At 38.2% G+C, this 14,754-nt stretch overlaps 1 pseudogene; it reads left to right on the top strand.

Moving 5' to 3' along the window:
* LOC136851028 (uncharacterized) overlaps positions 1-14,754 on the top strand; it is an 82,272-nt pseudogene that overhangs the window by 30,393 nt on the left and 37,125 nt on the right.

Below are 14,754 nucleotides of genomic sequence, written 5' to 3'. Positions count from 1 at the left end.
TTGCAGATAAATGATTGATGTTGAAAACTTGGGAATCTTACCTGATGAACCCTTGCTTTTACAGAAGCTGTTGTGGAGGCTGATACTTTCCCCGGACAAGGTTGGGATGAGCAGAGGAAAGCTAAAACTCTTATCAAGTTTGCATTTGATGGAGATGTTGACAAGCCAGGTCGCCTGACTCGTGCACCCACACCTTATCCCAAGGAACTAAAGGCCTTAGCCAAGCATGCTCGCAATCTGAACAGCTTGCAGAAAGATGCCTCTCGCCAGTTTGTTTTGGGTCGCACACAAGATTCAAATAAAGTTTCTGCTTCCTCTGTTGTAATACCTGCCAAAGAGGAATTGGAGATGGAGCCAATTTCAAAGGTTAGATTGCTTGAGGTGTTGTTTAGTCTTTTTGTAATTACAAAGGATCTGTGTTGCTTAACTTGAAGTACTTGTTCTTTGTATAGAATGTTTGCTTACATACTGATTCATAGTGCATCTGAATGTGTGAAACAGTGTAAAAATTCCTCTAATGCTGGTTTTTTCAGTGTTATAGTGAGAGAAGAAGAAATTCAAAACTGAAAATATGTACAGTATGTGTATTGGTATACAATACCTAGAAAATAAAATATGAATGCCAAACTAATTTGTAAGCTACTGAATTTTGAGTAAGGTGTTGATGTAATTAAGATTGTTGTCAGCAAAAGATGTACATATAGACATTTGTAAATTTTTCTTATTAGTGATAGTTTTAAGTACCGGATGAGAAATAAAAACATTTTAAATCAGGAATCCCTTTAAGTTGGCTGCTGATCTGCATTTATGTCAAGAAGGATTTTCATAGTTTTATTATATATCTGTTCTAAGATAATCTTGCTGTTTCAGGAGACCAATGCTGATGTGAAGCAGCCACTGTTAGCAGCAGCAAATGCAGCCACAGACCAATCTAATTCACTTGACGATTCTAGAGATGCAGAAGACAGTTCCTTGACTGTAGTAGAACCTCAAATGGAAGAACGTCCACTCTTGCGAGAAGCACGCAATGTACGCAATACGCCCATTTCCAGTGCAGCAAATAGTATGAATGGGGATGTCACTGATACTACATCTTGTGGGTCAAAAACCCTGAGTACTCAAGAGCAACCATATGCCATTGGGGATCGGAAAGTGTTTGGACATGCACAGGTTAGAGAACTTTTATTTATTTCATGTATATCATGACTGATTACAAGGATTCTGGTGTCTGTTAGTTGTTGTCATTTTGAATACTTTATCTTTTAGTGAACCTTGTTAACAACTCTCTCTCTCTCAGAATGGCTAAAGGAGACTTGAGTGTTGAGACCAACTTGTTGCTGCCAGCGATCACATACTCTGTTAGATGTAGGAAATCAGTTGCACACTATATCTAGTAAAAAAATAAGTAGTTTAAGATTGTTCCCAATTATGATGTTTCTAGATTCATTTTTGTTATTCTTAATGTGATATGCTGAAACTTGGACTTTTTTTATCAGGTTGTTCCTGTTAACCACTCTGTAGATAAACAGCCAAATGAAGTGAATAAAGTTTCTTCAAGTGGGGAGGTAATATTGGCATCAAGTATTGCTGATAAATCATCGTTGTCACCTCAGCATACATCAGTGTCATCAGCACCTGATGGAGAATCACCAGGTGATTCTCCAGACAAACGTATAAAAAAGCCTCCGCCATATCACATAGCTGCTGTTATGTCAAGGCATGCTGCTGATTTCCAGGAAGCCAGTGTAGAAGTTCCATCTTCACCTAGAGGCATGGCAGCTGCCTCTGGTCTCACAGTGAAAGATCTTCCCTCTAGACAGGTGCGTTCTATCTTTTTATTTTAAATAATGAATATCATTTATGAGAGGATATATGCTAAGTTTACCAGTCTTATTCTTGGCTTATGATTTGAGTATTGTACTTAATTTCAATTCATTGAAGGACATATTGGGTGCACAATTTTAATCCATTGATGATACCAGTGTGCAGTAATATTTCCAGTGTACTTATTATGAAAGTTTTTATAGTCCAGGAACATTAGCCAAATTTATAAGGCAAGATGGAAAATGTAGAAAGCTGAATTTTTCAGTAATGATACTCCAAGACATGCTGGATTCAAATCTGCAAAGACCCCAAAATCCTCCTTGTGCTAATTGTGTTAGAGCCCAAATCTAAGATGGCCGCCATTTCACTAATATTAGCGTATCTCTCATACGAATCTCACTTATGTGCAATTAATACCTGATTTATGTGTTTTGAATGAGAACTGAATAAGATATTTTAGGTATATAATCTTGGCCTTTTACTTAAAAAAAAAAAAAAATGTCAGAATATATAAAGAGAGAGGTTTTAGATCACAAATCTTGTTTTCAAATATTTCAATTATCAGACTACATACATTGGAAATTTAACAAACCTTTACAACTGCATACATTTATGACATAGTAATCATTATTCAAGGTTACTAGCCTTCAGGATGTACCATTATAAAAAGATGGTCTTAACTCAAGTCTCAAAGTCGCAAGATCACAGGTTAAATTGCAGAGGTACAGTACTGTCAAAAATTAGGCTGATTCCAAAAAACATGAATCTCCTGCTATAGGACTTAGTGAGATTTAAGATAAGATCATTTTTACCACACATATACATGCATTTGAATTGCATTAAACATATAACAAAAAATTTAAATTGCTAAAAAAAAAAATTTGAAACTTCACTTTTTCTAGACAAATACGCATAATGAAATTCATTATTATTGTCATCACTGTCATCTAGAGGATAAGCATTATTGCACGTTATACCAGTGCATGAGGAGTACATTTCCGAGCAGTTCAAACCAGTTTTATGACATTTGCATTTCTTGCCACAGCCTGTCTTACATCTGCAAGATACCATGCGTAAAATATGGTCATTAGCCACAGGTCTATCAGTGCAAATCGAATGAGCTTGTTCTCTTATTTCCATCCCCAATCAGTAGGTTGTAGATTATTAATATTGTTTAACCACTTCTGCACTGCAAAGTAAGCACAGTATGCATGAAACTTGCAGCTGCTGAAGTTGGAGGAAGGGCTCGAAGTTCGAAGGTACAAGCAGATTTTTTCATTTTCTGGCATATATAGACAAATCGAAGTCTATCAAGGTCTGGTGATGTGTCACCCTTATACAGTTTGAGCAAGAAGCTTCCCCTGCGCTTGCAATCTCGTCATGTGTAGCATCAACATTCTTTGAATGAATCATGCGCCTGCCAGTCATACTGTTCCAGTACCTTTAAGGCCTTCTTTTTCCTACTTTAAACAGAGCTGACACTGTATCGCACCCTGTAATTGCATGTGGTCAGCAATGCTTCCTGGTATTTGGATGCAGAGCTTCCATGATGTCATATGCTATAAACGGCATCCCAGGCATACTGCATGTAAAGATTTCATGCGAGCACTTGTCGAGTAGCATCACCAACAGGTCTGTGTCCTTTCCAACTAAGATTACTGGACGATTCAGCTGACTGCATGCTCAACTGCTGTGTCACTGATAAGGAAATCAGCATCTGCCTTGACACTTGAAGGCATGTTACACCAAAGTGGTCAATCCATCCATCAGAGGACAATGAATCTGGCTTTGTTTTGTCGATTGGCTAAGAATGAATGTTGGCTATTAGTTACAGCCATGCCAAGTTCAAACAGGATATCTAAATACATTTTGGCCGGCCGTACGACGAGTTTGTTTCTGCCAACTTTGTTGATAAGTATGGGTTACTGTACCCATCGAAGCAAATGATTGCTCCTGTGCCATAATTATTGAGAACATAACCTGAATAGTTATCAATAATGTCTTTATATGTACCATCATTTGGCCATATAACACTTCTGTAAATAAGTGACCGCCATCAACTACATAAAGTGGATTTGTAGATCACCAATGGGGGTTGGATTGACATATGCTTTCAATGCATTGGCTAATACACTTTTGATTTTTTACGCATTATACCATTCTCAAATATTGATGGTGGTTGCTTGCTGAATTCATGTTTTAGATGGTCCTTCATCTCAGAACGATTTTGTATCACACAGGTGACACGCATGAAGAGTGACATGGTTAATTTCACTTTGCCATGGATTTTTTGCGCTGTTATTTGCTATGGCAACAGATATTACTTTATCATTTCTTCTTGAGTGATCAGTATAACTGATTCCAGTTAGTCTGCTCGCAGCTTCCCCCCCAACTTTTATGGCTAGATCAGCATTGGCAGTTTCTAAATACTACGCCAGTAGCAAACACAGACTAACTTATCCTTGTTTTCCCACTGTATGAGAATGGTGCATGCCGATAAGTAAGCTCTTTGAACCTGTTGAAATGTAAAATTCATCTCTGCAGTTGTAGTTGCACGAATGTCTTTATGCTGATCACTGGCAAGTGATTGTGTTCCAGTGAATGATTCCAGAGATTCACATATTGGAGCAGCCAGTAGATGTAACCATTTTAGCTTGTGTGCTCGCTGTTATGCCCCGCCCATGAGCAATACCTCCTCTTGCCTTGGGCATTCTTATCAGATCTGTTCTATAGTCTTGATCTGTAAATTACCCTTGGCCACACCAGAACCTATCTGATCTTCTTATTGTCCAGTACCCTTTGAGGTGAACTTCTTATATTGGGACTCACTCATGATGCTGTGTCTTTCATTTGGTCAAGGTAGAGACGAGCTGATTTGGCATATGCAGTGTGACCTCCATGGAAAATTAATCATCTTCACAATACAGCGCGCGTAGCTCCCAGTCTCCGGTTCTTCTGCTCGAATGAAGAACAGTAGATTCTAATCATTTCATGTACTCTCATCCATAGTCATTGAAGCACCCACTGCTTAGGATATATCCTGAAGATCTTCAATTATCTGGCAATTGGGATATTGTGTGTTCTGCAGCCAGGTCATCTGGTTGACATGTGTGTTTAACAGCATATCCAGCAGGGATTCAATCTTGCTTATTTTTACTCAGATCTGTGGGTGGTATCCAACATCTCTGATGTTATAGCTGCTGAGAGCATGGGCTCTCGCAGTTAGCACGGGCATATGTGTTCTGTAAACACAGATCTCATGAGTTTTTTGCATACAGTTTCCAGATGGTTCCTCAAACCACCCATTCATGATGTGACCAAACTGACCCCATGTAGATATAATTAGATGAAACCCACCTAGTCTAATGGACATTAGTTAAGTCAGGGCATGACTCAACAATCAGTTGCTTTGCTGTACAGAGGCTGGTCAAAGATGAAATTATTGTCTCATTGCATGAAATACAAAAAAATTCACTATTATAACTGACAGGTGGCAGCCATCTTGGATTTTTGGTCCTAAGTGCATTTAGCACAAGGGGATTTGGGGGTCTTTACATATTTGAATTCAGTAGGGTTTTGGAGATTATTCCTGAAAAAATCACCTTTCTACATTTTTTTTCCATCATTTCACCCATTATAATTGACAGGTGGCGGCATTATCTTGAATTTTTTGGTCCAGTGCATTTAGCACAAGGGGATTTTTGGGGTCTTTACATATTTGAATTCAGTAGGTTTTGGAGTATTATTCCTGAAAAAATCAGCTTTCTACATTTTTTTTCCATCATTTCACCTAATGTTCCTGGGCTATTATGGGAAGAGAACATTAGAAGAATAATAGAAGAGAATATTAGTACTGAGGAAGACTTGTGAAGGAAAAGTTTTAGCAAACAGTAAATAAAAAGGTTACAAGGTGGAAACCCATAGGAGGAATGTATGTAATGTGACATCAGGGAAAAGATATTTATATTATTACTATTATTATTATTATTACAGTATTGTTATTTATTTTTTTTTCGTCTCACAGTCATCCTGTTTGGCCGAGTGGTTTTTATGGTGTGGGGTTCCCGGTTGCATCCTGCCTCCCTAGGAGTCCATCCCTTTTCTCACTATGTGTGCTGTTTCTAGTAGCACACTTTTCTGCATGAGTCCTGAGCTACTTTGGCATCTAGTTTTCTAGATTCCTTTTCAGGGATCTTGGGACGGGCCCAGTGCCCCATGATTATGGGCACAGTTTCCACTGGCATATTCCATATCCTTCTTATTTCGATTTTCAGGTCTTGAGACATCAGTTTTTTCTTTCTTTCTTTCTCATCTACTCTGGTGTCCCATGGTAATTGCGCATGACATCAATGAGTGATACTTCTTTCTTGATTTTGTCAATCAACGCCACGTCTGGTCTATTGGCACATGTCACCCCATTTGTTCTGATACCATAGTCCCAGAGGATCTTTGCCTGGATCGTTTTCCATCACTCCCAGGTTGGTGTTCGTACCACTTATTACCGCAAGCCAGCTGGTGTCTTCTTTGCACAGCTCCAGTGGAGGGCTTTTGTTACTGAATCATGCCTCTTTTGTACTGGTTCTGTGCAAGCACTGGACATTCGCTTGGTATGTGGTTCATGGTCTCGTTTCTTCATGTTGCACTTCCTGCATATGGGTGAGATATTTCCATCTACTGTTCTTGGATATATCTGGTCTTTAGGGCCTGATCTTGTGCCACTTAGCATTCCTTCTGTTTCCTTCTGAGTTCTCCCTCTGTAGCCATTGCCATGTTTCATCGCTGGCCAGTTCTTTAGTCTGCCTCATGTACTGTCCATGCATTGGTTTGTTGTGCCATTCTCTGTTCTGTTTTTCATTCTCCTGTCTCTGTATGTTTCTGGTCTGCCCTACTTTATCAGTCCTTCCCATGCACTCCTTAGCCACTGTCTTCACAGGTTTCCAGATATTATGAAAGTGCTCTGCTTCGCTGTTGACATTCCCATGCTTAGTAGCCCTCTCCTCCTTCCTTCATATTATGTATAGTCTGTCTGTATTTGCCTTGGGTGTAGTGCTTGTAATTTCATGTTTTCTAGTTTTCTGGTCTATGTTGGGTGAGTGCAGCCTTCATCCATTCCACTACTCACTACTCCTGCTCTGTATCTGATTACTGGTACTGCCCATGTGTTTATGGCTTTGTCATGTTTGGCTTTGAGTTTTGACTTGATATCGCCTTAAGTCTCTACATATTCTTCTTGATCGTGTCCATCTCTTGGTGTTTTACATCCTCTCTTTCTGTTATTCCAGGTATTTGTATCCTGTCTCATCTATGTGTTTGATGCTATTCCCATCTGGTAGCTTTATCCCTTCAGTCCTTGTTACTTTGCCTTTTGTATGTTGACTAAGGTATATTTCTATTCCAAACTCCATCCTCATGTCCTCAGATATGTAATCCTTACAGTGGATAGGGCCTCTATTTCCTTGATGCTCTACCATGCAGCTTGACATGGCGTCTATGAACATCAGATGGTTAATTTGTTGCCTCCTTCTTGAGTTAGTACCAGCATCCATCTTCTGCAGTACTTTTGTTATTGAATCATGGTTGCATACTACAAAGATTAGTGAGGTTAGTAAGTCGTCCTGAAAGATCTCTCCTGATGTTAACCTCCTCTGCTAATCTTATTCCAGAGCTTGTAGGTACTGTATTCCAGTTGCGCATTGTATTTTTAAGGAAGCTGATGGTGTTTTCCTCTGCCGCTATATTTTCAGGCATTGTATTACACATAAAAGTGTATCATGTTGAAGGCTCTCTGTAGCCAATCCATGCCATGCTTAGGTTGGTTCTCCTTCTTACTATTCTTCATTACCATTTTGTCTATTAAGAGCTGGTCTTTGCAGCCCCTCTACACTTCCTCCCAGCCTTTCTGTTGGCGGGGAATGGTGTTTGTATCCTCTAGATAGTTGTACAGCCTTTCACTGATGATACCTGTTAAACCTCCACATTATTGGTAGCAGGTGATAGGCCCAGTTACTTGCTATATTTCCCTTGTTCTTGTCTTTCTGTACTAAGGATGTTCTCCTGTGGTCATCCATTTGGCACATGTGGTGGTTTGTGATACAAATGCTGGAGTTGTTCTGCTGTCTGGTGAGCGTAGGGCCTGAAGTTTTTGAGCCAGTATCCATGGACTTAATGGGACCTGGGGCTTCCAAAGGCTTTCTTTAGTTGGTGTCTGACTGTGTCTGTCGATCTTGGTGAATCTTTGTTTTATTTTCCCCATTTTTTGCCTTGATTTGCCTTGTTTGTTGTGTGATACCAGATTGCTCCATATGTTTTCTCAGTCTCTACTTGGATCGGCTTTGAAATTTCCTGCGGTTGTCTTCCCCTCTTAGCTGCATGTAAGGTCTTTTCTGGTTGGTTGGTAAGAGTTGAGTTTGAGTTGGTATGATTTATTCCTGTTCGTGTATTGCTGATCTTTTTGCTTTAGTCCCTCTCCTGCACTTTGTATTTCTATCCAGTTTCTCTCTTTGTTTTCTTGTTTTAGCCACTTTTCTTGCCATCTCTTTCAGTTTACTGTCAGATCTCATTGCCATGATTTGTTTTTTCAGGCGCTCTTTTCCGCGGTTGCTGCTTTGGTTTCTGCTGGGTTGGCTGTGATGGTGGTGTTGGTGCTTGTATCCCCATGAGTTCTACTACTATTCTTGCTCCTGCATATGCCAGGCTATTTGTCGCATACTGGTGGTGTGGATTAGTCCCAGTATTTCATTAACTTCACGGTTTTTTCCTCTAGTTTTGAAGGTAGGTTTGTTCTTTCTTTATCTGGCTTCATCCATTGTCTGATCTTTTCCACCCATTCTGACCTCTGTTACATCTTTGGTGTTTCTTGTGTGTCGTTGTTTGGTAGCTCATCATTCCTATTTCTGTGTCATCGTCTCTAGTTCATTCTCTTGCCCTTCGTTGCTGGGTGTTATTTCTCATCAGTTCTTCTCTTTGTTGTGGAGAGCCAGTTCTTTTCTTTATGTTCCTTACTTGGTCTGCCATCCTCTGTTCTTGTTTGAGGGTGTTTTTCTTTCATTCCAGATGTTGCCTCAGTCTTCTGTATCCTTTTCATGGTTGTTTCTGATAGCATCTCCATATTTCCTTTTTTTTTCTCTTGTCCATTTCTTCTTCTGGTTTGCCTCTGTAGCTCCAGTCTCTGGTTGCTGGTTATTGTCGTTGCGGTGGTCAGTTGCTGGATGACGACTTCCGAGTACCTGACTGTCCTCCCCGTCGATTGGGTTGTACAACTGGCTGCCAGACGAAGCTCCTCTGTTGTCAGAGGCTCCATATACGTCGTTGTCGTTTATTCTTTCATTTCTTTCCATCATTGCTGAGTTTTGCTATTTAACCCATAGCTGGACCCTACTCCATCAAGAACAGGTACTCATTTACAGCTGAGTAGGCTGAGGAAATTATGGTAAAGATCCTTTCCCAAATAATCATCGCCAAGGAGAGCAGTCACCCATCCAACGACTGACCAGCCCCAATGTTGCTTAACCAGTCCATCGATGAGCTAAACCACTCTGCCACAGCGTCCATATTATTATTATTATTATTATTATTATTATTATTATTATTATTATTATTATTATTTTATTATTTTATTATTTTATTATTATTATTATTATTATTATTATTATTATTATTATTATTATTATTATTATTATTATATTATTAATTAAGAAGATAAACCTTGTTCACTTGGAACAAACTTACAGGCCCATTGACTTGAAATTCAAGCTTCCAAAGAATATGTTGTTTATTTGAAAGAAATTACAGAAGAAAATAAGAAATACATAAGGAAGAGATCAGTTATTAGAAAAACAGATAAATTAATAAATAAATATATAAGAAATATAAATAAATGTTTAAAGTACAAGGTGAATTGTTTTAGGGTAGAGAAGGACATAATGGTGGAATGAAGATTTATAGTGACAAAGGTGATGTGACAAAACATAGGGGGTAAAAGCCTTCCTTGCATGGTCTGTATTAAGGACATGCAAAGAAAAGGATAGAGACATCTGTTGGGAGAAGAGTAAGGCCTAGAGGCAGGAGGGAGGGGAGAAGAGGAAGGTGTGGGAAGAATCGAATCAGACCCTTGACACATCAGAGGAAACAGTGAACATGTTTGGATTTACAGTGTATGAGGAATTGCATTTACAGTATATTTTGTTATACAGTAAACCTCCATATTCGAGAGGGGATGTGTACCACCCCGCGAATAGCTAAAATCAAGGATACTTAAAAAACCCAAAAACACTTAGAGCGGCCTATTTTGATAGTTTAAACACAAGAAAAACCCTATATTTTAATAGTTTTATCACAGAAAGTATTTAGTCAGTGAAAATTATATGAAAATACAGTAATTAGTGAATATTTCTCCGTGAAAAATACTGCGAATGGGCGAATTTTTCCGCTTAATAATGGGTAGATACATTCCACAGAGAAACTGCGAATATGCAGAAGTTCATAACTGTGAGAGTGTGAATATGGGGGTTTACAAAGTAATTTTACAAGACAACTGAGTTACATCACAAGACTATCATAAAGGATTTGTTGTTAAATGAGCAGTACAAATGGGAGCAAGATAAAGCTGAAATAGTTACATAAATAGGTGGCAGAGACCAAAGGGAACGGATGAGAAATGGGAAGGTAGAAAGCCATGATCTTAGGAGCTAGAGGGTTTTGCTTAAGAGACACTAAGTGATCCCGTCTTGTAGGAATGGGATGAGGAAAGATTGAAAATATGCAAAAATAATAGATATAATGAAATTGAAAAAGGAGTACAGTCACCACCCTACTTACAAACATTCATGTTGCAAACATTCAGAGATACGAACAGACAGGGTCGAGATACGAACAGACAGGGTCACAAGTTAAAATTATGTTTGGAGTGCTCCCCTTTGCCATCCATAAGTTCAAATTTTGATCTGCGTGCTGACTGTGCCCAATAAGAGGTTTTGCTGCATAAGGAAGAAGAACCTGTTCCTTTAACCACTTCCAGTCATGAGAATGCTCATTCATACTTGTAATATTCCTACCTATTTCTGTCCTCTTGATTTTACACTTTGATGAATTCCTGTTTTCTATATTTCTTCTCCTCTTAGGGAATGTTTAGTATGCATTTTTGTCAAAAGATGGCGGTGTGCATTGTTTACTTTATGAGCTTCCAATGTCAGATGCTGCTCCTTCAAAATTCTCTCCAATTTTATAACCTTCAAAGGATGGAAAAAATACTAAATTTTGAATGTTGCATGAACCCAAGTTTTATTTTCTTCTTTTTACCTCATTAACAACCAAAGTGATTCTCTATCATACCACACGATTTAGAAAGACAGTGAAAATAGTATAATCAATAACTCTTTAGTTAACTGGAGATATAAACATATTTCAAAGTTTAATATCTTGCTCAGAATTGAGAATTTTTCAACAAAAATTATGCACTTCATATTAAACACCAACTTACAAACAATTCAAGAAGCGAATGGCCGTCCGGAACGCAACTTGTTTGTAAGTTGGGTACTGACTGTAAATGTATTTAAAGTTGGAGGAAGAAATAATAGAATTCTGGAAGTAGTATTGTGAGAAATATTAGATGAAAAGAAAGATCATGAACTAGAGGATGGTGTGACACAGAGAAGTTAATAGAACCCATCCTATGATATAAAATAAGGCAATCTGACCAACAGAAATGAAAGGGTACAGTAAATGTATTTAAAGCAGTAGGAACAACCATTCAAAAGTAGATGATAGCACAATAATCCCTCTTCAGTACAGTACACATTTACGCTATTCACTTATAATTCTTTATTCACAATAATTCTTTAAGTACACTAATTGCTAATTGCGCAGTTGAAGGTACTTGCCCATAAGGACATCTTAGTCTCTCAGTGTACCACTTTCAGTGTGCTTTGCAAGATGCTAAAAGTGGTACGTAAGTTTGTCCCCAGCTGCATTGCTTTTTGACTTTATCGTCATATATTTCCTCTGGTCTCTACCTACTGTACTTTGTTGTCCAACTGCTTTAACTTTATCATGTCCAGTTTTCACTTGTCTCATTTTGTGAAAAATTCCTTGGCTTTTTGTTCCATTTGAGGGTGAACATGTGATAGGTGATCTCGAAATTACTTTAGTATGTGGTATATTTTGTAATAAGACATGTTTGTATATATAGTTTTTTAAATGTTACAGACTTCATCTGCAATCTCTGGTAAAGTGACATCCGAAGAGGAGATTGTTGACACCAGCAGTTCAAGTGATAGTGGTTATGGCAATGGTAAAAGCCTTTCCCAGCAAAGTAAGTCAGTGTTATCGTTCTACATATCTTATTTTAATTAATGTCTGTATGTTGTAGCATTAATTGATATAAAGGAATGAAAAGTATTAATATTTTTTTAAAAACACTTTTGTTTTTCAGTGTCAGAAGATTTAACCAGTGCAAATGCCACTGGTCCAAGTTCTCCAACATCCCCACAAAACACAGATTCAAACTTCACAATGCCTTCCACACCATCCTCTCCTTTAAGTCCATCTAGTCCAGGGCCTCTCCCAGATTTGAAGTCCCCTAGTTCTCCGTACTCTATACCCACCTTACAAGCAAGCCCCTTTTCCAATATGTACAAGGCTGGGGACCGTCACTCTCATGCAGGAATACAGCAGTCAAAAACTTCCTCCCCATTGTACAGTTCACAGCAGCTTTATTCCACTCAGATGTCAAGCTATACAAGGCAGCACCCATTTGATACACATACAAAAGATCTTGCATCTCATTCCTCGCCTCAAGGTCGACCAGCATCCATCGCTACTGGTGCACAGCTAGAGAAACAGATGGTTGGGTTAGCAGCGCAAAGACCAGGGTCTCTGGCACTTGGATCTCTTGCTGACTCGGCTTTGCTCAACAGACTTCCTCAAGATCAGCGTCCAGGTTCTTTGGCTGCCCCAATTAACACTGTTGGTATACCACCAGCCCCAACTCGAGCAATGTCATATATGGGACTGAATGTCAGCAGTCCTACAAAACAACGGGATCCTCATATGTATAGAAGTCAAGATATATTAGGAAGCAGTTCAATACGAACCACAGACCAACGAAATTCTGGAGGAGCTGGTGATCATCGACAGGAAAGTAATGGACTTGTATCCATCATTGATCAGGTAATCGAGGTGACCACTGTTGTTTTGTGCTCTCTTGAATTAATCTGATAAACTGGATATAAGTATTAGTAATTTCATATTTCATAGCTTCTTGGAATAAAATAAGCAGCTTATACAGGTAGACCATTGATTTTCTGGCATCCTTGGTTCCCAGGCCATGCTGGATTTTCTATTTTTCTGGACTATCGATGGTCCCCCTCTTGTCAACACACACTAAAAAAATATTAAATATAGATTAGATGATTAAATGAAATACAGGTATGAACAATACAAGTTTATTAATACTTTGCTGTGCAGGTTCCTGTTTCAGTATCAGTATAAAAAGTTTCAACAGATGCCTATCACTGGGACCATCAGGTCATTTAGTGCTGAAAAAAAAAAAGAAACCTGCACCTCACCCATACCTATAGGTACCTGTATTGGTGAAAGTGGATTAATTAAATAAAATTAATAAGCAAAATTTTAACAAAGTTATTACTGTAATTACAAAAGGGTGCATCTTCTAAATAATTCCCTTCTACCCTACTAGTTTTCCAGCATCTGTCCATGCTCATTTTTTATGCAGAATCGACTGCTATTGTACTCTGTTGTTTTTACAACTTGTGAAATACAACATGGATTTTTGATTAGGTATAATCGTTTGCTCAATATTAGACCTATATATCGTGTGATTCAGCAAGACATTCTCTGTCGATAATACTGTGCAGTACATATATGCTTATTTATAGCAGTTTTGACCAAATCCTTTTTCTTAAGATTTACCAAAAATATAAGCAAAGTTGACAAATAATGTAATAATACAGTACTTGACAATCGCCACCAGCTGTAACGAAGTAAACAAAAATAATGAGCATCGGAACACTCAGCACCATCTATCGGCTGCCCAGTAAACTAGACTAGCAGCGGCAGGAATTTTAAAGTTTTAATGGGCATTTTAAAGTTTGTCATAATTTTGTCTGGATTAAAGGAGCTTCAAGATCAGTGACTACTGGAAAATTGATAGTCTACCTGTATTACATAAGCTTTACATAGGCTTTATTTTTACTTAATGTAAATTAAATTGTAGTAATCTGACTGGTACTAGCAGTTAGAAGCAGTGATGTGGCTTATTGGGATAAATTCCTTACTTAGATGCTTCCATGAATCATTTGGCTCTGGATTTTATACTGATTATACTTCTTGGTTATATTGCATATACTTAATTATTATTATAAGTAATTAGATCATGGAGTCACATTTCAGTGCCCTCAAAGCCTTACCCGAAGCATTTGTCCTCTCATAAGAGGAACAGATGAAAAGTCAAAGTAGAAGTTTTTTGTTAGTCAGTTATATATCCACATTTATTGCAGTTACTTTTCTCCCACATTACAATGATTTTGTAATTGAAAAAAATCATAATGAGAATCATCATTCTCTTTTTTTTTTACGTTTTTTCTCGTTTAGCGCTGAATCATCCTGCATGTTCTTCTATTCTCTTCTGTCATATTCATTGTCTGAGCAAATTTCCATGTAGTCCAAGTCCTCATCTATACCTTTCTTCTATTCTCCCACTGGTGAGTGTCCTACTTCTCCTATATTGACCGCTTCTCTGACCAATTGCTTCTCTCCTCTCTTCAACACATGCCCGAACTATTGCTATATGTTTTACATCCTCTTAAGAACCACATCTCTGCAACTTACTCATATTTGAAATTATCTTCGTAATGATCTTCATCCATGCATCCAAAAGTTTTGTAATTTTATCTTTTTTGTGGTTTTTTAGAT

This window comes from Macrobrachium rosenbergii, chromosome 23 (assembly GCF_040412425.1).
Source record: "Macrobrachium rosenbergii isolate ZJJX-2024 chromosome 23, ASM4041242v1, whole genome shotgun sequence".
NCBI classification, from domain to species: Eukaryota; Metazoa; Arthropoda; class Malacostraca; order Decapoda; family Palaemonidae; genus Macrobrachium; species Macrobrachium rosenbergii.
Note: the sequence above shows the minus strand (reverse complement) of the source record. Positions and strands in the feature narration are given on the sequence as shown.